General features: G+C 38.0%; 1 protein-coding gene across 3 annotated transcripts in view; it reads left to right on the top strand.

Moving 5' to 3' along the window:
* Positions 1-24951, top strand: part of CHRM3 (cholinergic receptor muscarinic 3) — a 3761375-nt gene that overhangs the window by 974003 nt on the left and 2762421 nt on the right. The window lies entirely within an intron of this gene.

Raw genomic sequence — 24951 nt, forward strand, 5'->3', positions numbered from 1 at the left:
GTATCGTTGCATGGTCAATTGTCCTTCTTTCCACAGTGTTAAGCTCTCCGTAGTCCTTGTATCTCTTATTCAGAATGCTTTTACATCCATTTAGGCCTTTGTTTGCTGATTCTTTTAACCGATGAGCCTTCCAACCAGTGAATACCCCATCAATGATGGTGCCCATATAGCCCTACTTAAAATAGTGACCATTTTCTATATGACCATGCACATTTAGAGAACTCAGTGACAGCCGCTGGGCCATCTTTCCAAAGTGATGGCCCTTATGTCTGCCTCTCAACCAGCACTGGAACACTGAAGCGCTCCATTGTTAATAGCCTTCTTCACAACATCAGGAAGGAGCTCACGGTTGCCTGTCTAGAAAGAATCGAAGTTCCAGCACTCATTACACTCACGCCAACCCATTGCCATCTGGAGGTGGGAAACCATTCATTTAAATCCTTTTAGTGTCCTTGAGCGGTTTATATCCATTTCTTAATGACAGGTGGGGTTTCCAACAGCAATGCGTCCCAGAATACTGCCTCTCCCGACTATACCCATTAAATTGCAAGACTCTGGAAAAAGCAAATGTAGTTACAGTTAACTCTCAATCTGCAAATTGATTTAAAGAAAGAAATGTGAAGAAACGATTTGAACTGTCACCTGTTTTTAAAACCCACCTGATCATGGGCCATTCAAAAGTTACCCGCTGACTACTGTATTTTGTAAATGCTACTTAATTACAAGTTTATGTAAGTCCACAAATATCCTCCAGTTTTTACCTCTGAGTGAATTGTCAGCTAAAAATGTACCCCCTCCCACACCAGACAGAAAACCAGTGCTGTCCTTGATAGAAGTGATGCACTAGCACAGCACGTTTAGTTGTAGGGAACCACCATAGAGATGAAAAGGTGGACATTTCTCACATACACGTTCTCACAAGCCTTGCAAAGTAGTGTGCAGAAGGGTCAAATGTGACCCTCGGTGCATTGTTTCACATGGTCCTCTATCTAGAGTATCAATGGTTCTGATTCTTGCACCTCCATCAAGCTCCAAATGTGCTTTGTAAGAGGTAATTTTGATGCATTTGGTCGAGATAGAAAAGGGCATAGTTCTTTGTTCATTTGCAGTGTTTATTAATGTCTTCCAATGCTGCTAGGTAGGAAAAGATAATAAAGCAGTTTACTTCAAACTGTAGGGCGGGCCACTATAGACTGTCCTAGGGGTCTGTCCGGGATCCAGGAGTCTTTTGATAGACAATATAAGAAGATCTGGCATTAGTTCGGGCAACCAAACGCACTGCAAACTGTGTCTCCACAACTAGTCTGCATGGTGATGGACATGAAGCACATTTGAGAGAGTATCAACCGCATTATCAACTGGGTTACAGCCCATATGATTCATAAGGTGACGCCATTTTAGATAATGATGCAAATATACTATGTGTAAATCTGACAAGAGAAACTCCTGGGCAATCAATATTCATCAATTTAGTAAGTCCAGGCGTCTAAATCACAGACGGTCCACAGTTTATTAGGCAGGTTGTGGTCTTACTGTATCCCAGCCAAGCACAATGTGTTGAGTATTGCCTCCGTCACTTGCCCCTCCCTGAAACCTCACACTCCATCCTCTCAGTTCCCCATATTCTTTATACTGAAAAAAACCTTGGACGCTTAAAACAGTGCACTCCGCTGAGCCCTACTATGAGGATATGAGCCCGCCAAACATGAATATTCCAGTATTTGGAAAGGAAGAAAGCAAGCAGCCATTTTATTGACAAGGAAAACTAAAATAAATACAAAACAGACAAATGCCAATGGCGAAAATAGCCCACGGATGCTGAAGGGCTCAACTCACCATACTCCATCCATACCCAGAGCTGGCGCATGAATTAACAGCTAGTCAAAATATTTTAGGTTGAATGTGCATTTAAAGCTTGCATCGAGTTCGCATTGCAAGAGTAATCTGCTTTCGCTAGAGCGATCTATTATATCAGACACCATCCCAAATCAACTACTATCTAATGAAAACATTTCTTAAATTCGGTGATCAAAGACCTCACATCTGGGGCCTGTATGCAACCTGAGGTCACAGGTTCAAATTTCTGCAGGCCCGATTGTGGGCATCATCGTTCCGAGGTGTATACATGGAATAATGTTGGGCTGGGTAATAACAACTCTTACCACACCTGCTACTCGCAACCCGCTACTGAGCCCATGTTAAAACATATATACATATATATATATATATATATTTATATATATATATATATATATATATTTATGCACACTCGATTGGCCGCAGTTACCTTGCGCCGAAGGCAACAAACAACATTCACAGTTAGTATGCATAGCGAGGCCAAAAGCAGACTTTACTATCTAGATAGCATCCTGTACAGCAATATTAGGATAACGTGCCGCACATTGCACTTTTGCAGAATAGGGTGATCTAGTAGACACACAGAACCAAATATCATTGGTGTATTTTATCAATTTGGGCATAGGTACATAACATGCCTCATTTGGACCTTTAAAGATGGCCACACTTCTATACTTCTCATGTATGGCCGTTTGACATTTGGAGGCACAGAGCCCAACGCAGAAACAGACATGTGTGTGATTTTGAATGTAGCAGGCATTAGACACTTTTGAAAATGTTTGAATGCACTATGCACTTTATTAGGCACTATGCACTTTATGAGATCTGTATACTTTCTCATTTTCTCATTTGCACAGCATATTTTGCACAGTTACTACATATCTTGGGTAATTTTTAAGATCTGACTCTATCACAGCCCTCAGGTCCACAGGTCAAGCCAACCGAATGTATACTTATGATACCGACAGCTTGTATTAGGATGTTGTACGATATGCTTTAACCCCCCCCCCCTTTTTAGGGGTTTATTTTATTGTTATTTTGTTTGCATATGAGTGGCATATCAGGCTTAAAAGAAAAAAGATGCCAATACATTTGGCAATATACTTACATGTATTGCATATGTTTTTATTTGTTTTTATAATTACAACAGCCTATACCCTATGCATTAATAAGTACCACTATTGTATATCCTAGCATGCCTAAGCCAGCAATTGTATTTACAGAGATTGTATATTGGCTTAGAGGTTAAGCCACTACGACTGTACGTTCTAAAATGGCCGACCCATTTATGCAACAGGAATGCTTAATTTACATGCAAGACATTCTGTACTTACCATAGAGTTGCATGTATATTTATTGTCCATCATTTGTGTCACTGTTGAACCTCGTGATCAAGCGGTGAGAGCACCGCAAAACGCGTTTTCCTGTTTCTTGGCTTTTCCTTTGAAGCACATTGCAAATAAAATTTAAGTGCTCAAGTGGACTTTTGTATTCTGCCTTTTTGCCTTTTTGAATTCGCTGAAGAACATTTGCACTCATTGGCTGCTCTGGGAGAGCAGTCAATTTTTGCTACATGTACCTGTTACAAGCGGCTCTTTTTTCAAGATATATATATATATATATATATGTATATATATATATATATATATATATATATATTTATGCACACTCGATCGGCCGCAGTTACCTTGTGCTGAACGCAACAAACACCATACACAGTTAGTATGCATAGCGAGGCCAAAAGCAGACTTTACTATCTAGATAGCATCCTGTACAGCAATATCAGGATAACGTGCTGCACATTGCACTTTTACAGAATAGGGTGATCTAGTAGACACACAGAACCAAATATCGTTGGTGCATTTTATCAATTTGGGCATAGGTACATAACGTGCCTCATTTGGACCTTTAAAGATGGCCACACTTCTATACATCTCATGTATGGTCAGTTTGACATTTGGAGGCACAAAGCCCAATGCAGTAACAGACATAGGACTATGTCAATTCTGACATTAGGTAAACCCTTTTCACGTTTCACTTCTCTCAAACCTTGCACATTCTAAAATGGGTGGACAGAGATGGGCAAAATCATGTGACCAAGCAATTAGCTGTTGCGAAACGCTCATTTTTGCAGCCACCTCCCCTGGCGATTCTATGTGGAGCTGCACGGTTGATTTTAAATACTTACATTTTGTGAATAAAGAAGACATTTTAAATTCTATTTCGTGGAGTCTGGTGATCCTTCAGTGACTATGGGCCGCTATAGTGGAACACTCTGACTGGGAGTGCGACTCAGATCTGCTTGCCCAACACACTGGCAAACGTTGGATATATATCTATATATATATTCAGTGAAAAAACGTTGTTAAAGGGACGTTATGGTTAAGTTGCGCTACTAAAATCCTATGAAATTCAGTGAAAAAACTTTGTTAAAGGGACGTTATGGTTCCAAGTAAAACCGAAAAACCCTTGAAATTCGCCAGTTATGGTAAGCTAACTCAGTGATGTCATCAATGACATTTGTGATGTCATCTTTGATGTCGTGGGTGTTAGTCTTAGCAGTGCACGGTGGTGGCGCGAGTTATGGTTGCTTAGCTTACCATAACTGGCGAATTTCAAGGGTTTTTCGGTTTTACTTGGAACCATAACATCCCTTTAACAAAGTTTTTTCACTGAATTTCATAGGTTTTTAGTAGCACAACTTAACCATAACGTCCCTTTAACAAAGTTTTTTCACTGAATTTCATAGGTTTTTAGTAGCACAACTTAACCATAACGTCCCTTTAACAAAGTTTTTTCACTGAATTTCATAGGTTTTTAGTAGTGCAACTTAACAATAATGACTTTGACTTTATATACATATCATATGGAACTGACTGAATCTCTTCTACTGTACTTTATGTCCGCAAACTCATTTAATGTTCGCGGACATGTTCGAAGAACAGTACCACTACCTAAAAACTCTGGGGGGATATGTTTGACTGTTATATCATAACATAGGTACATTTAACACATTCAAAAAGAAGCACACAAACGCATTATATGTACTAATACATAAGAAATGTAACCCATATATACAACACACTAACCATTCATTTAAATGCACTATGTTCTAAAATGGAATATACCACAAGAAAATAAATTGGCTTCCAACATAATTACCTCACAAACACGACAGAACTGAGAACAAGAGCAGACCCACTGAGTACATAGGACATATTTTACCTGAAATAGTAAGTGTACTTAATTTTATTCATATATTTATAAACTTTCTGTATTAGATAAAAAAATATATTATCTTTTTTTTTCTCTCTCACAGAAATGTCTAGTACTCTGGAATGGCTAGAGGAGCATTTCCCACATGAAGAAATGTCACAAGATAGTGAAACCAATGGTAAACACTTTATAATATAAACCATTTAAATATTATTATTTTGTATACATTTAACATATATATATTTTTTGTACAGAGCATACCAAAATAGAAAATACTTCAGAAAAACCTGTTATGGGTAACACTTTTCACAGTATAGAAGAAAAAATTGATTTATTGTTGACTAATTTTAATAATTTGAAAACTTTTGTGGAAGATCATTTTAAACCAAAAACCTCGTACCATTGCCCCACATGTACTTGTCCCTCCTCACCATATCCCAGTCAATTATCCCCAAACCCTTTCCATAACCCAAAACGTTTTGATGAGACTTCACCTAATAACAATCATGTTGAAACCCCTAATTCTCCTGTTTTTGTTTTTGTTTCTGCCTCACCTTCTCTGTCATACATTATTAATACATGTTAAATAAAGTTTAATGTTTATATTGTGTTGTAAATAGTTTTTTTTTTTAAAACAATGTAGGTGTCCGCGCACAGTGCAGGTGTTCTGAAATGTTCGTAAATAAACGAAAATGGAGGTGTCCTGAAGAACACTATACCTGTTCGTACTGTTCGCTAGCAAGATGAAACTATTCTAAGAACACACGCTGTGTCCTGAAATGTTCGTAAAAAAAAAAATTAAAGTGTCCTAAAGAACACTATATCTGTCCATAGTGTTCGCTATCAAGTTTAAACTCTTCTAAGAACACAATTGGTGTCCTGAAATGTTCGTACGTAAACAAAAATGGAGGTGTCCTGAAGAACACTACCTGTTCATAGTGTTCGCTAGCAAGTTCAAACTGTTCAAAGAACACACGCGGTGTCCTGAATTGTCCGTAATTAAACGAAAATGGAGGTGTTTTAAAGAACACTATACCTGCCGTACTGTTTGCTAGCAAGTTGAAAATGTTCTAAGAAAACAATTGGTGTCCTGAAATGTTCATACATTAATGAAATTGAACGTGTCCTGAAGAGCACAATATCTGTCCTTACTGTTCGCTAGCAAGTTTAAACTGTTCTAAGAACACAAGCAGTCCTGAAATGTTTGTTTCACGTGCGACGCAATTTTAATTAGTTCAGGACCCGGACAGTGTCCGTAGAACATCAACGCGTATGCGCTAGCCAATCTCCGTGCATTTGGTGTCCTGCGGACATGCGCTTCCTTCGCGGACTTGTTCGCGAACGGATCATATGACCGCGCCCACGCTGATTGCGTGTTTTGAATGCGGACACTGTTCGGATCCCCGAACAAATTAAAAGTACATTTTCAATTAATCCATAATATTTTTCAATAAAATCTCACCATGGCACAAGTCCCACATAGTAATCCTGAGCTTCTACATACCTTTTGAAACTTTTCAAACTTTTTTTTGTGTTCAATCTGTCCGCGGACAGCGCGCATGTCCGCGGACCGCGCATAAGCACCCCTCTAAAAGACCACGCCCTAGAGCTCATTCTTATTGTGTTTCTGGCTTTTCTACAGAGCACAGCGAATTTTGCTGCCAACTGCAGATTTCCATCGCATCTTTGATGGCATCCCTGGCTGCTGAACTGCCACCTGGTGCTGCTCCTGCTTCAGCACCACCACCACCTCCCCAAGGGCCTGAAGAGGGGAACAGGAGTGAGGATGCGGAGGGGGAAGAAGAGGATGATGAGAATGAGGTAGAGGAAAACCCTACTACCCACACTAGGCGTGAGTCTTGGGTGTGGCGGTTATTTACCATTCATGGGAATGTTCCTAAGGCTCGTGCGAACCGTATTACCTGCAATGAGTGCAAAATGATACTCAGTCGCGGGAAGCACGGTAAGTACAGCTTTGGGACCACTACGATGAAGCGACACCTGAGGTCATTTCACTCTGGGGCTATTCGCAGGTTGTACCTTGCGAAGAACGTAGCAGGTTGATTTCCTCTACTTCATCCTCTGTTTCTGATCCTGTCACCACAAGGACCACCTCTGTGGGACAGCGTCTTCCTCAAGCTGCCTCACAGGCCATACAGAATGCTGATGACCCTTACCTTTCGAGGGTCACAGTTGTATGTATGTACTCTGCAGGGGGGAGCGATTTCGTAGTGCTTTTGAGACTATCGTCTCAGAGCACGAGAAGATCTGCTCACTACCCAAATAAAACCAACTCTACATATTCCTCTCTCAGCTCGCCCTTTCTTATCCCTGTGGTTCTTGTCCCTCCCTTTAACTTCCTTTCCTCTCCTCTCCTAGTGTGTCGTGTATAAAAAACAAAAAAAATACAAAATATCAAAAATGAAAAAATAAAAAAGGCTCTTTTCAGAGCCGCCTTTCACAGTTAAAAAATAGAAGTGAAAATAAATGAAGCAGGGCCCTTTGTATTTTTTAGAAGTCCGCGGACAGTTTGCGAACATTTAAAAAATTGGGTTGCTACCCCATCACAAACATTGCAATTTTCTCTGGGAGGAAGTGGTGGCTCTGAAAAGAGCCTTTGGGAGGTGTTTGTAAGTCAAAAATTCTAAATGCTTAACACCTACTTCAAAATGGATGTTGTAATTCCAAAAAAGGTCGCAATGCATTTTGTACATTTCTCAGAAAAATCTGATTGCCACCATAAGTAAGATGGACTCCATCTTTGCGAAAAATGTTTGTACTACGAAACAGAATATTTTCCTTGTGAAAAGAAGACATGCCAAAATCTTTTAGAAAGGCCCAAACAGCTTTATTAACAGTGCGCCTTGCTTTTTCCATTTGTGGACCAAATGAAAAAGGACAAAGCCACATTTGTCTCTGCACAATCCGGGAAAATATCACTTGAGAATTAGGAAACATGTCCATAACCTTCCCAAGTCCTTCTTTTGTAGCAAATTGCAAAAAAATTCCAGTCACATGTCCTAAACTGTTCCCTCCACAATGAATTACAATTATGTCTGGATGTTGCTCTGTCTCCAAAGTAGCACAGAGAGGTAGCAAGTCCAACCACTTCATTCCACGTACTCCATGCCAGTGTACTTCCACATGCGGGAATCCAAGATCTAGAGCTACTCCACAGCTTTCTGCATGCACCTTCAACAAATATATCCATGAATCTCCCAAAATCCATACAATCTTTTTCCTAAAATACACAGACATAGCTATCTGTTGTTCTCTCAGCAAAAACAGTATATGAGAAACTCTCTTCTGGCACAACACACCCACTAAACTTTCCTGACCAATCCCTTTTAGTACTCATTCTCATTTGCATGACTTCTGAACCCAAAAATCCCGGGATGTAACTCCCGATGTCCGCGAACTACCGCCATGTCCGTGGACATATCGTAACATGAACAGCCCTTCTACCATTTCCACTTCACTATCTCTGCCATTCCCTCATTGGATGTAGCTAAGAAATCACATAGCCATGCACCAATCACATTCAAGACCTCTACATCCAACTGCATCATCATAGATCAGCACTGCAAATGTACTGTGAATCTCTCTGAGTACAAGTGTCATATCATTGGCAAGCACCATCTACCAGAAATACTGTACAAGTCTCCAAGATTTCTACTTGCAGCTCCTTGCATATCCATATGCATGAACACAAACTTCAGGTACAGTAGATGAACACATTTTCAAACAGACTTTTAGCTTGTGTAATCTGTAAAATGAATTTACTGTATTTTTTTCAATTTCCTAAAATCAACTATCACTTATAAACCTTTACACTATTTACTTTCTTTATACACACACACTCAAATCATGTTAAACTAACATTTTTTAAATGAAATATATAGACTACATATATTCAAACAAAATTGCATGCAAGCACAATCTATGTTTAAATCTTTATTTTTTTATTTTTATTTATTTATTTGCTTAATTATTTTAATTTAGACATGACATTGAGGCGCTATTACCTAGAACAGCTTAGTTACAGAAATAGTGGTATTCACTGGTATATTATAAATTTCACAAGACATAGTAAAGATATTTTTTTTGCTACAGTTAGTCATTCAATACAATTTGTTCATTAAGAACATATCATATGTACTGAACTGATGCAATGTATCTTATGTAAATAAATTAGTTTAATGGTTTTAAAGAAGGCACTGAGGATTTCAATTAAAAAAATCAATATCTAAATTAAAAACAGCGCTATATACAAACAAAGTTACTAATTTGAAGCTTTTACAATTGCAGTGAAGACCAGTCTCCTGAAAAGAAGCAGCCGAATTCGAAGAACAAAGAAGAACTAAGAAGTTACCTGTTAATTTAAGAAAAAAAGTAAGTAAAACATCACCATAATATTTGTATTATTACTCAAACATACTATAACATTAATACAATCAATTTCTGTGCCTAAAAATAGAGATTGTGCACCATTCTGTCCAAAAATCCCCATTACTTAAACAGCGATTTACAGCCAGAATGGCCCATAAATTCCTCTTTGTCGACACACAAATTACCCAACTCAACCGCTAGAATTTAGATGTTATAGAACAAACAACTGTTTTAATTGTATAGCATTAGATATACTATGTATACTTCTCCACACCACTAGCTTACTTTTTTTCTGTCCTCTGATCCCCAGTTTAGTAACACATTAATTTAATAATACCCAATCCTAGTAGTTGTAGTTCCCAATGCACAATCACACACCATTACATACATCTTTATCATCTTACTCAAACACTCATGCACACACCCCACATACATTGCAGAACACCCCAACCCATACCTTCTTTATTTTTTTCAACAGACCCTAAAGAATGCCTACCAAAAGTCAAGTCCGTAGAAAGCAACGCAAAAGTAGATCAAATGAAAATAAAAGTGTCCAACATAAGCATCCATCTCTAGCAGAATGTGTAAAAAAAAATTGAAACAAAACAGCTAATACAGTCATTTTGTGAAACACAAGAAGTTTCAAGTACAAAAACTTTGCCTCCTCTATCAAAATGTAAAACAAACTAAAAAACAATTAACAGAAAATCAGCTATCACTACAGATAAAACTACTTCTTCAAATTTTAATATAGTGCAAAGTAAGCATACCAAGAAAAGTATTTTAGCCAAAATGTACCGTCACAAAGTCCTTCAAAATCTTTTAAAAACAGGAGAGAAATCAAGTTCAATGCTTAAAAGCTATCGTAGGAAATTAATCTTAGAAGTGTTGATGGACAGTGCAATTCTTCTCAAAAGAAAGTTATTTATTTTACTGTTAAACAAAATGAAACCACTAACAAAACTAATAACTCAATTACAAAAAAGACTTCTCAATAAGCAAAATGTCAACAGAAAGAACTTCTTAAGTATCTGCGGAGGTGAATGGAATCACACTACGAGCACAGAACCATATTTTAATGAAGAACCGTACAAACAAAAGCAAACAAATACAATTGCCATACAGAGCAGTGGTCGAGGTTATGAAAAAGTGAATAATACCATAATGGAACAAGAAGTACTCCTTACAAAAATATGCCCTGAAAACTTAGAATTACCCCTCCATTCAACTGAATCAGAACGTCTAGTGTACACATGGCCATGCACGTTAATGTGTAACATTCCCAAACAATGTTTCAAATCTTTACGCCAATTCCTCAATAAATATGTAAAAAGCAAAGACAAAATCAAAATTAAATTACTGCAAAATATGGATACCTGTCCAGTGCGCAAGTACACAGGACTACAAGGACATCCATTGGCCTGCATTACAGGACCTACTTGTAAAACCACTTTCCATGATATCAAAAGGATATCAACACATCATTCAACTATAAGAAATCTAGTCTATAAACTGTACTATGCTAAAAGTCCTGCTTTAGTACTAGCAAAGTTAAATAACATCCTTCTACATGGTACAGCAAAAGACCTACTTGAAGAAATTGACTATATCCAGAAAAAATATTTTGGAAGTGAAAGCCATTTACAGAATTAAATAGCTTTAAACCAATTAAGCAACAATTCTACACATGGCAACCTTTTGCTGAACACATACAAAAAAGAAATACTAAAATTTAAAAGTACATCAGTTGAAGTACCAAACCATGTATGTGTATGTTGCCGTAGAACTTTTTATAAAAGTAACACAAAAACTGTAGACCTATCATACAAAATAGAAGACAATGAAGATTCTAAATGGTTTGAATTAGCTCTCTACCTTGGAGCAGAAAACAAATACGAAATAACTGAATCCTTAATACTTTGCAGTTACTTCACTACAAAATTTGACAACAACCAAACTCCTTCACGTGCTATCACAAATAATTTGGAATTATATCCAGTACCAAAACCCCTACAACAACTTAATTTATATGAGAGCATCATAATTCAAACAGTACACCCATTTCAAGGAATAATACGCCTTCAACCAAAAACAGCAAAATTACCTCCCTCTGAATTGGTAAAAGGCATTCGTAGAAAAGTAGTTTATTTACCATTAGATCTAAAAGAAAATGTGCATACTCTAGGAGTGCAACGTCCAATGCAGCAATCTTTAATTATCTTAGTAAATGGAGTACCTACAAAAGACAAAATAATATGGCAACAGCTGGTAGATTTATATAAAGTTAGACAAGCCTTCCAATATCTTAAAGAGAATAATGAATATTACAAAGAAATTAATATTGAAGAAAACTTGAAAGATACAACTGAAATAATTCAAGAAACACAAGAAGCTGGTCAATTTGAGCTACTAGATCCTGCTACAATATCAAATACTTTAGAACATTATACAATTCATCCTTTGCACTGTAATGACACTGTAGAAGATGTACTGGAAACTTACCAAATGCGTCAAACAAAAGGATCGCCAATCAGCATATGGGAAAAAAGTATAGAAGCACGTGCTTTTCCTCTACTCTTTCCTACTGGCAAAGGAGGAAGGTATGATGATAGACCTATTCAACTATCAGCTTCAGAATACCGCTCATTACGGATGTATTCTGAAGATCCCAGATTTAGACAAAATGTGGAATACATATTCCACCTACTCTTTGAAAGTGATCTATTAACTTTATGTTACAGAGTTGCACAAATATTAAAATCAGGATCACACTTTCAAAATATGACAGCTACACAATTATTAGAAAAAGTGCAACAAAAGGATGAGGTTTTACAATCAAATTTTACAAATCTATTAGCAAATATGCGTGGTACTAAAGAGTACTAGTTTCGACGTCATGGAGATGTACGTTGTATGATCAGAAACCTTGGCCCACCCACTTGGTTTGTTACATTAAGTTGGCAGAATATGCATGGGAAGATTTACATTATTTCCTACGCATATAAAATAAAAACAAAACAAACATAGATATGCTAACACCTGGAGAACTTTGTTCTTTGGATCCTGTTAATGTTTCAAGATATTTTCACCATCGCTTCATTGCTATGCTACATTTTATTTGTAATATAACTGTTGCTCCCCTTGGAGAAGTGCAACACTTCTTTTGGAGAAAAGAATACCAAGCCAGAGGAGCACCACATATCCACATGCTTTTATGGATTAAAGATGCTCCTAAATTTGGTCAAGACAGTGATGCCACTGTTTTACAGTTTATTGAAAAATATGTCACTTGTGAAATTCCATCAGAAGCCACAAATAGTGATCTTCATGCACACATTTTACAATTTCAAAGACACAAATGTGGAAAATATTGTCGCTGCAAATACAAAAACAAAGGGAAATACTACACCAAAAGCCGATTTGGTTTCCCTAGACCAGTTACAAATACAGGTCAAGTGAACAACCTCATGTCTTCAGTTAGACATAGTGTTAAAGGTAAGTCACCTAAAAATACATATTACATAAAAAGAAAAGAAGAAGAAAAATATATCAATGATTATAATGCAATCATTGCCCACTTATGGAATGCAAACATAGATGTGCAGTACATTGCAGACAATTCTACTGCAGTTGTACGATATGTCACAGCATACTTAACTAAAGCAGAAAAGACCGAGCTCCAAGACCTCCGAAATGACCTGTCATCAGATAAAACAGTATCTCAGAAATTATACAGCTTGGGCATAAAAATGCTCAGCCATAGAGAATGTGGATCATAAGAAGCAGCTGATTGTTTAACTGGTACTGCATTGTATGGTAAATCTGAAAATATAGTATGGCTAAGTCTTGGTTCAGCTAAATCTAGAAAAAGAGTTCTAAAATCATATGAAGATATAGAAACAATAGCCAAACATGATCCCAACAGCCAAGACATTTTAAAAAGCAATTTATTGGACACATACTACCCAAACAGAAGTAATACTTCAGAAAACATGTGTCTATACCACATAGCCCAAAACTACACATACAAAAATAATATGAAACCTGATGAAAAAAAAGGTAAATATAGAGTGACAAACTGTGAAGGCAGCTTAGTTAAACTCACTAAACCAAATTTAATTAATCATATCAAATTGTCATTAAAGACTCCTCAACATAAAGAAGTATATTACATGTCCCTGCTACAACTCTTCAAATCATGGAGAAAAGAAGAACAATTACTAGATAACTATGACTCATATGAGGATGCTTTCAAAGCGAATGAAAGCACTATAACTGATGTAAACTTTACACAGTACAAAACAATGTTGCACAATGAACAGCAACACGAAGAAGAACTCCAAGCCCAACTAGATAAGGATACTCCTGACAGTAGTCAACCTTCTGTAATAGGAAGCCAAGAACCACTGGGAGAACCACTAATAATAAATGAGGCAGAAATAACTATGATAGAAGTAGAAAACACCATGTGTTAGTATGAAGATAAAGAAGACTTAACTATACTACAATCAAAACTAAACAATGAGCAAAGTAGCATTTTTCAAGAAGTAACAAAACAAAATGCACATGGTGTAAAACATGAAAATAAAGAATGTTCCTGCCATAATTATAAACCTATACTACTGTACGTCAGTGGTGAAGCTGGTTCTGGCAAAACATTCCTAATCAAAATCATTAGTAAGTTCCTTCAACAAATGACAAACAACAAACTGTCAGCTGTTGTCACTGCCCCCACAGGTTTAGCTGCCTACAACATAGGTGGTTTTACATTACACCGATTACTACTGTTACCAGTAGAACACCAGAACAAATTAGACTATTACAAACTTTCTGCAGAAGCTGCAATGTAATTACGCAGAGTATTTAAACAAATGAAAATGCGACTAATAGATGAAGTGAGAATGGTCTCCAACCTGATGTTAGCTTTGATTCACCTCAGATTACAAGAAGTACTCAAAACAGACTATGAAGAGCTCTTTGCAGGAAAACACATTATTGTTTTTGGAGATCTGCTTCAATTAAGACCAATAAAAGGTGAGCCTATTTTTAAAACATTGGGACACAAACTTTGCCGTAAAACTGTTAGCAGCATTGGAAATGTCAACCTTTGGCAACATTTCCAATACAGAGAATTAACAGAAAACATGCGGCAATCTGCAGATCTCACTTATGCCAACATTTTAAAAATTATCAGAGTTGGTATACTTTCTAAAGAACCAGAAGCAATATTGAAAACCCGGCACATTAATGCACTTCATGGCAATAATGCATGTGCTACAAATGCTATGGAACAATTAGCCCACACAAATGTCAATTGTATGGCCTTAATGCCAACTCTTGCAAGCTGTTTCAAATTCAATGAAATCATGCTAAGTAAAGAAATGCAACCAATCATGGAAATTAGCGCCACAGACAAACTAGATGTACATGGTATGACACTACCCATGTGTGACCAAGCCACAACAAGACTAAATAGTTTAGAAAAATCAATCTCAAACACAGCAGGCTAAGAAAAGATATTAAAATTATCCTTAAATTGCAGAGTAATGCTTAAACATAACCTTGACGTGGACCAAGGACTAGTTAATGGAGCACTGGGTACAGTTAGCTTTCAAACATACCCACGCGACAACAAAATTCAGTTTGTCAATATACTCTTTGACAAACTTTCAGAAGTAAAAAGGATAGGACGCTCAACAGCTAGATTCCTTCTCTTCAAAAATATGTATGCACGCAGAGAACAGTTTTCTCTAACTCTTGCATACGCAGTCACAATTCATAAATCACAAGGTCTTACCCTAGACAAATGATAAATATTGGTAACACAGTCTTTAAAGAAGGCATGAGCTATGTAGCACTATCCCGCTTACGTACACTTGACGGTCTATTTCTAATCAACTTTGATGCAAGTAAAATAAACGCTGATATTCCTTGCATTTTAGAATACAATAGACTTCGCTCACTATACACCCCCCACCTAAACACATATTCTGTTCCACAAAAAGTAAAATGTTATAAAAGAAAAATAAATCAAACAGAAATGCAACAGGATGTCACTGCAAATCCTCCAAAGAGAGTAAAAGAAACTAATACTTCATCAAGTACCACAAGCAAAAAAGAATCAATTAGGGAATGTAAACCAGGTACTTCTTTAAAGAAGGAAGACAAACTCCAAAAAAAGCAGTTAGATACAGAACTAAATTCTCAAATATAGTTGGTGTAAGTTGCTACGCAAATGTAGCAATGAATATTCTATTTCAATTACCACCAATTGTTGACAACATTTACTTACACAGTACAGACCCATTGTGTTTGCAAATGTTAGTACTTCACAGAAATGCAGCAAACAATCCTGACAACACGTATAGTGTTTATGGAATAAGACAACAATTGGACTACTGTGCTGGAATGGTGAAATTCACTACAAACTCACAGGAAGATCCACAAGAATTTCTAATGTACTTACTACAAGCACTGGAAAACAAAAACATACCTATACATGAAATCTTTCAGATTTCATACATGTGGAAACCTACATGCACTCTCTGCAACAATGTGACACAAGAAGAAATCCCCAATGAACGTTTCATATATATATCAATACCAAATTGTGAATCCATTCCATTTCAGCGACTTGTACAAAATGCAAACCATGGAAGATTATGCGCTACCTGCAATTCAGATAATCGCTCCACGTTAGTAATACAAACACATAGTAAATACATAATACTAATGCTTCTACGTTACAATGCAGATGGTACAAAAAACAACTACAAGCTGACTGGATTCACACATGGTCAAATATCACTTGGTAAGAAAACCTTCACAACAATAGGTATAATCTACCACGCAGGAGCCACAACCAATTCAGGGCACTACACTGCATATATAAAAAAGAAATGTGGATGGTTTGAATGTAATGATAGGACCGTTAATCTAAAGCAGAGATTACCAGGAAATCTTACAAATGCTTATTTGATGTTCTTAAAACCAAAATTTGATAACTAAACTGTATTTAAACCCTAAGTAAACTTGTGTTAAAAAAATATAAACTGTTAGAATACTCCAAAAGCTATCTAACTGCTCAAAGATTCTACAACAACTAATCAGATAAATGAATACCAATAAATTAGACCAAAAAATACACAGTTAGAATACGCAATTGGTATCTAACTGTCCCAAAATGTAACAATATCCAAATAGATAAATCAATACCACTAAAATATATCAAAAAAATAGACAGTTAGAATACGCCAATTGGTATCTAACTGCTCCAAAATTTTATAATATCAAAACAAATAAACAATATGTTACTACTCCAAAAAATTTCAACAAGCCAAAGTATAAAGCATTAGCCAGAAACAACAAGTGAACACTGAAAACAAACAAACAAATAAACTGTAGCATAACAGAAAAAGGTTTTTTTAATCCAACATGGATTTTTTTTTCTCCCACAGACCCAATGATTTCAGCAACAAATACAGAAACTGAGCAAATTGCACAGTACTCTGATTTGTAATCTACTAAATATGAGGGTCCAAAAAAAAAAGTATATTGATTATACAATGTAATAAGTCATTACAAAATACTAATACTAACATGCTATTTTCTTTTATCACAGAAATTAACAAGAAATACATGTACTCCGGTTACTAGACCAAACAGTAAGTATACAATAATGAGAACCATAGCAGCATATCACATCCAGAGTATCTAGTACCTTTGTTCCTTATACATTTGTTTTTCACCCAAAGTTATAAGCAAATATGAATGTGATATGCAGCGGTGGTTGTTGCCAGGGCATAGAGTCTTGGGTGCATGGCCATTTGGACTCTATAGACTCTATGCCCTGGCAACAACGACCGCAGCATATCACATCCATAGAGTCAAACATTTCAACTATGGTCTATGGAAACTTTTAATGTCTGCAGACATTATGAGTGTTCTTAGAACACTTTCAACTTGCCAGCGAACAATACGGACAGCGTTTTTAGGACACCCCCTACGAACATTTCAGAACAACGCGATAGTTCTTAGAACACTTTCAACTTGACAATGAACAATAGGGACAGTGTCCTTAGAACACCCCCATTTTGTTTATTTGCAAACATTTCGGGACACCGTGATTGTTCTAAGAACACATTCAACTTGACAGAGAACAATACGAACAACATCTTCAGGACACCCTCTACGAACATTTCAGGACAACGCGAGAGTTCTCAGAACACATTCAACTTGACAGAGAACAATATGGACAGCGCCCTCAGGACACTCCCATTTTGTTTATTTGCGAACATTTCAGCACACTGCAAGTATTCTTAGAACACATTCAACTTGCCAGTGAACAATACGGACAGCGTCCTCAGGACACCCCCTACGAACATTCCCCGGACACCACGAGTGTTCTTAGAAGCGTCTTCAGAACACCACCATCTTTTTTATTTGCGAACATTTCAGGACACCGCGAGTGTTCTTAGAACACATTCAACTTGACAACGAACAATACGGACAGCGTCCTCAGGACACCCCCATTTTGTTTATTTTTGAACATTTCAGGACACTGCGAGTGTTCTTAGAACAGTTTCAGTTTGCTTGCGAACAAAACGGACACATATTGAGTCCTCGGAACACCCCCCATTCAGTTTATTTAGAACATTTCAGAACACCTGTGATGTCCGCAGACAAATCGAACACAAAAAGAACGTCTAACACATAAAAAAATACAACTTTCATCCTATCTCATACACTCCCACCCTCCCCAAACACTGCTACACACCAACACACACTACTAAATACAAATTTTGAACAAAGTTTCACCGCGCTGTCCGCGGAGGACCGCAAATCCAAGATGGCGGGCACTACTGAAAATCTGACGCGCTTCACGCTCCACGCCGTCCAATCAGCGAACACGTTGCATGTCCGCAAACATCACGCAAGCCGATTGGCCAATCAGGACACTGTCCGTGGAGCGAATAGGGAAGTGTGTCCACGGACCGAACACAGATATCACTAATTTTGTTTGACCCACTTTTTGGTCATTTAAAAAAAAACTACTGGGCGGATGTTCACCAAATTTTCAAAAGCACGCTTTCAGGACCAAGCCGCTGCTCCTGGTCCAAATTTGGTGAAAATCCGTCCAGCAGTTTGGGCTGTAGACGCAAGCAATAAATGTTCCCATTCAGTCTATGGGAAAAAAAAAAGTTTTAGGACCCCCCTATAACTTTGCCCCCCCTGGACGAATCCTCACCAAACTTTGCAGAAAAATACAGAGTGACCCAAATACCTTTTTTGCAAAGTTTGGTGAGGATTCGTCGAGGGAGAGCGGTTATAAGCCACCCAAAAAGTGCTCTTCCTATGGAAACACCAACTTAACCATAACTACATGGCCACTACCGTGGCCATGTAATATATATATATATGTATATATATATATATATATATATATATATATATATATATATATATATATATATATATATATATTTAGATATAGATATATATATAGCTATATATATATATTTAGTAAAAAAACACTGTTAAAGGACGTTATGGTTATAAGTAAAATCGAAAAACCCCTGAAATTCGTCAGTTATGGTAAACTAAGCAACCATAACTCACGCCACGACCGTGCACTGCTAAGACTAACACCCAGAACATCAAAGATGACATCACAAATATCATTGATGACATCACATGTCTAGCCCCTTCTTTTTTGTTCACTGCCATATCTAGGACAGGTGGTTTTATTTGCTGACAGTCAGAAACTTAACATTCAAAAGGTATTACATTTATAGATGTTGCTATTCTCATATGTTCTTAAATTACTTTCCTTAGAACTTAATCGCATCTTATGATGTACATATATAGGGGAAGAAGCAGGCCTGAAACACAGCAATCATTTTTGTGCGTGAATACAATCATGTAGATTATACATAGTTGCTAATGATACTGCCTGATGTTTGCTTACTTTAATCTCCATATATAAGCCCCATATTTGTATGCATTGTATTCTATTCAGGTTTTGTGTGTATTAGTAGAAATATGTAGTAAGTGATGCATTATTAGCTACTTAGTACATGTTTCACAGTACGGAAAAGTCTGATGCAGAAACATTCACCGTTTTATTATATAGCTATGGAAAATTACAAATATTGCACCTCTATGTATGCTGCAGCTAATACCTATACTTCTGTATGAGCAGGTTCCTGTACTAGAAATAACACTGCAATGGAATGTTCTTTAGAACACTACATTGAGTAATGAAGTATGTTGTTTATTACACATCTCCCGATAATCCCTGATACTTTTTTGCCAACATTACATTCACAAACCCTTGTATGAAAAGTAAATGCACATGTGATGTCATCCGTGATGGCATCAATGATATTTGTGATGTCATCTTTGATGTCCTGGGTGCTGGTCTTAGCAGTGCACGATGGTGGCGCGAGTTATGGTTGCTTAGATTACCATAACTGGCGAATTTCAGGGTTTTTTCCATTTCACTTGTAACCAAAACGTCCTTTTAACAACATTTTTTACTGAATTTCAAAGGTTTTTATTAGTGCAATTTAACCATAACGTCACCTTAACAAAGTTTTTTCAGTGAATTTCAAAGGATTTTATTAGTGCAACTTAACCATATCGTCCCTTTAACAATGTTTTTTCATTGAATTTAATGGGTATTTACCAGTGCGTGCTATTTTCCGACAACTTACTAAAATATTTGTGTCCAATTTAGAAAGTGTCACCATAAAACACTGCCATTTCCCACCTTCTATAATAATTTTTAACACTTCTGTACACTTTTTGCAACTATTTCAACTAGTTTTGCATCCGTGGACGTCTACGGACATCTGACTTCATTGCGGACCTTCTGGACAATGCCACATGACCATACGCTGGCGTGCTGCATGATGCTGTATCCGAGAACCCATCCAAACTTCACGATAAGATCCGTACTTCATGGACAGTTCGGAACTGCATTTTCTACTGATCTAGGAACTTTCAACGTCAAAATTTCCCTTGCACAGCTCCAACACCTATTCCTACTCATTATCCATTAACAATCTAGTACACAGAAATACCTTGAGCAAAACTGCTATTTATCTTAAAATGGCATCAGCTGTTGCCATCCCTCCTCCCCAAGAGCCACCACTGCTTTAATCAAGGAGCATGAGAAACAATGCCCCCTACCTTAGAAATAACACACGCTCAACATTTCCCCCTGTCCACCACCCCTCCACATTAGTGTTTGGTGCCTCTTCCCTCATTTCTTCCTACATTTCGTTCTTAGTTCTCCTGCCAAAAAAAAAATATATATATCCAAGAACAAAAGAAATGTTCCTTTTGGAACCAGCTTTCAAAGTTAAAAAATAGAACTAAAAAATAAAAAAAACGTATAGACTCCATCTACTTTATATTTCTCAGTAAAGTACATAGACTCAATAAGATTTTCCAACATTTCCATTTGCATTTTATGTTATGCTAATGGGAATATTGTGGCGTTCATCCTCCGTTCTAGGGCTGGAGCGGTGGATACCAGCCCGGCAGCCCATGTTATCAGCCCAAGCGAAGCAAAGGTGGGTGTAGAGGTCTCTGGACCATTATCCCCCCATTCCAGCCCCTTTAATGGAGGATGAAGGCCATTAGCACCCTAGGTTCCCAAAGCGGGAACCCGGGGTGCTGAAAAAAAGTATTTTTCTTCCTGCGGCATCCCGGTGTAGAAAGGAAAATCCTTTTCCAAGATGCCCACCAACGAAAGGGAAGGCGGGGTTCCATACAGGACCCCCCTTCGCTTTCTATGGAAGCCTATTTTCAAGATGGCCACCATGGAAAGGGAAGGTGGGGTTCCATACAGGGCCCCTCTTTGCTTTCCATGGAAGCCTATAGAAGGCGAAAAAGAGAACCCTATGACCTTGTTACCACAAGCACAATTTTATTCCCTTTCAAATCTATCCTAATTTCGATTAATTACTTCACCACAAAGCCAGTTCCAGGTGGACATGGCCACCTTAACCCATATGTTGTCCCTCGTGGTCATGGCCAGTAGCCAGATTTTCCGGATCATGACCTTATTCCACGACCTGGACAATCTGGCCACTGCCCATGGCCACAGGCTACACCTCAGTCACCAAAGATATATCACTATTTTTTGTACCTACATTATGACACTTGTCAAAAAATAAAACACTGGCACATTTGCAAAACCATGCTTTCCCGTCCTTGCCAATGCTCCTTACACAAGTTTGCTGGAAATCCACCCATGTTTTATTTTTTCAAAAGTGTCAAATGTATGCACATACAATCGTCATATAACCTAGCCCCCACTTGACAAAATCCATTCAGACTTTATGAAAACATTTATATCCTGATCTATAATTTTTTTGCAAACCTTTGCATAGATTTGTCAAATGGCACCACATTTATAAGCCTTTACAATATCTTGGGACCCCCCTCTAATTCTGTTCCCTCTTGACAAAATCCTACCAAACTTTGGAAAAACATGTATATCTAGATCTATTATCAGTTTGCCAAATTAAGTGTAGATTTGTCAAATGGCACCTCATTTATAAGCCTTTACATAATTTTGGGACCCCCCTCTAGTTTTGCCCCCTCTTTACAGCATCCCACCAAACTTTCGGAATCAGGTTAGGAATATAATTGCAAAATGTCATGCATTTTCATTAAGTAGCACCAAAGTAATAAGCCACCCAAAAACTGGCCCCAAACATCTGAAGTGTCCCCGAACTTCTCGGGACTGTTTCCGAACATCCAGACTGTTTGCAGACTTTCGTGGCAAAAACCACACATTTTTTTGCTACTTGCAGCCATATTCCATGTCATCCTCATCACCCCTCACCTCCCAGAGATTATTTAAAAAGTTTGACAAGTGTAATGTTATGTTTTTTAATCTGTTTTTACTGCGATGTCTGGGAACACCGGTCGATGTCCTCGAATCCAAGATGGCGGGCATTTCCAAAAATCTGATGCACCTCACGCTTCACACCAACCAATCAGTGAACATGTTGTGTGTCCGCAGACATGATGCAAGCCTATTAGCCAATCAGTGTCCTGTCCATGGAGCGAACAGGGAAGAGTGTCCGCGGTTCGGACATAGATATCACTAATTTCTTTGCCTTACATTTTGGTCATTTAAAAAAAAAACTACTTGACGGATTTACACCCAATTAACAAAAGCACACTTTCGTGACCAAGCCACTGCCCTGCAGCAAATTTGGTGAAAATCCGTCCAGCGGTTTGGGCTGTAGGCATGAGCAAAGTTTTCCCCATTATGTCAACGGGATAAAAAGAAATGTTGGGACCTCTCCTATAACTTTGCCCCCCCTGGACCAAACATAACCAAACTTTGCAAAAAAATCAGAGTGGGCCATATACTTTTTTTTTGCAAAGTTTGGTGAGGATTGGTCCAGGGTGAGCTAAGTTATAAGCCGCCCAAAAAGTGCTCTTCCTATGGGATTAGCAACTTAACCATAACTACATGGCCATTACCGCAGGCCATGTAATATATATATATATATATATATATATATATATATATATATATATATATATATATATATATATATATATATATATATTCACTGAAATAACTTTGTTAAAGGGACGTTCTGGTTAAGTTGGACTAATAAAAACCTATGAAATTCAAAGAAAAAACGTTGTTAAATGGACGTTATGCTTCCAAGTAAAACTGAAAAACCCCTGAAATTCACCAGTTATGGTAAGTTAAGCAATCATAACTCGCGCCACCACCGTACACTGCTAAGACTAACACCCAGGACATAAAAGATGACATCATGATGGCGGGCGTTTCCAAAAATCTGACGCACCTCACGCTTCACGCCAACCAATCAGCGAACACATTGGGTGTCCGCGGACATGACGCAAGTCAATTTGCCAATCGGTGTCCTGTCCGCGGAGCGAACAGAGAAGTGTGTCCGTGGAGCGGACATAGATATCACTAATTTTTGGCTTTATGTTTTGGTCATTTAAAAAAAAAAACTACTTGACCGATTTACACCAAATTAACAAAAGCATGCTTTCCGGACCAAGAAAATCACATCTGCAGAAATGAAGTGTGGTAAGTTCTACCTTTTCTGAGCCCTCCTCAAGGTCCCAGGGACCTGAAGATGGGGGTTAATGCTACAGCTCCACTCCCTTGCTGCCAGCTCTAGCCTTGTCCTCTGTGATGTCATAGTGACTTGCTTTCAGAGACTGGCCAAATCTGCTTTAACAGAGGCTCAGAGGTTCTCCACCATGCCTGGTGTGTGCTGGTAAGGTGCTAGCAACCACACTGAGGCAGAGGCCTAGACAGAGTAGGGCGTGAGTGGGGAAGACCCACCCAACATCTGTAAATGTCCACTCGGCAGCTCTGTGTGGGCATTTACAGATGTTAATGGCACTGTGGTGGGCCACTACATTAGCTTCTGGCCCCACTTGTTAGACAATCTTGGCTGCGACTCTGCTGAGGAAACAATTGCTTGTGACTGCAATGTCCCTTTCCTAAAATGTAATTGGTGAAGCAAGCATGGCGAAACTATGTGGTGTTATTGCCGTGCCAGATCGGAGGTCAGAGTCTGCATAGACATTTGCTTATTTGAAGTTGCAATTACTAACTGACAATGCATTAATGCATCTCCTAGCGGAGTGTACATCCAGAAGCGCATAAAAATGCGACCTTGAAAGATTCGCCTTTTTCATGCATTGCTCCCAGTAATAGATAATGTTTTCAAGATCGCTGACACTTGCTCAAACAACCATTCCAGCATCCAAAGCAAGATGTCATGAGGTTATATCGAAATAAAGGACAATTTAATAAAGTGTTGGCTTATCAACAGAGTTAACTCGCTCTATCAGAAGATTTGCAATACATATTCTGTTTATCATTTTCTTGTAGAATACTAACATTCAAGCTGCACAGTGAACTACATTCACATTCGTACGGAATCCTTGGTTATGCTTATCATTAACTACGTGATATTGCAATTTAAAACCATCCTAAATTTGCATTATTTAATGTAGAGCATTGCATTTCATTAAATAATACCTACGACAAGGATATGTGTAGTAATTAGCAGAGCAGTACCAGGTTACGTTATGCCCAGATATTTTTTATGTACAGTTAACTGAGAAGTACCAGGATAAGCTACCCCCAATTAGCACAGCCAGATCCCACTATACCCAATTAGGACACTGATGCCATGTTCAATGTTGCCAATTTAGCTCAGCAAGGCCATATACGATTAAAGCAATATGCCCCGAGCGGCGGGGGCATTACTGACTCAGGTAATGCCCCAGGGCCCATAGTTATAGGCCCGAGCGAAGGCCCCGGGGCATTACCAGAGTCGGTAATGCCTCCGCCGCGAGGGACATATAGCTATTAGTACACTGGCCCAAAACTGCGTGACCAGGGCACTAAACGCTTTTGTTTTGTCCCGAAATACTGCTGTGTTTCGGAAAAAAAAGACAAAG

This window comes from Ambystoma mexicanum, chromosome 4q, assembly GCF_040938575.1.
Source record: "Ambystoma mexicanum isolate Mex_15411 chromosome 4q, UKY_AmexF1_1, whole genome shotgun sequence".
In the NCBI taxonomy this organism is placed as follows: Eukaryota; Metazoa; Chordata; class Amphibia; order Caudata; family Ambystomatidae; genus Ambystoma; species Ambystoma mexicanum.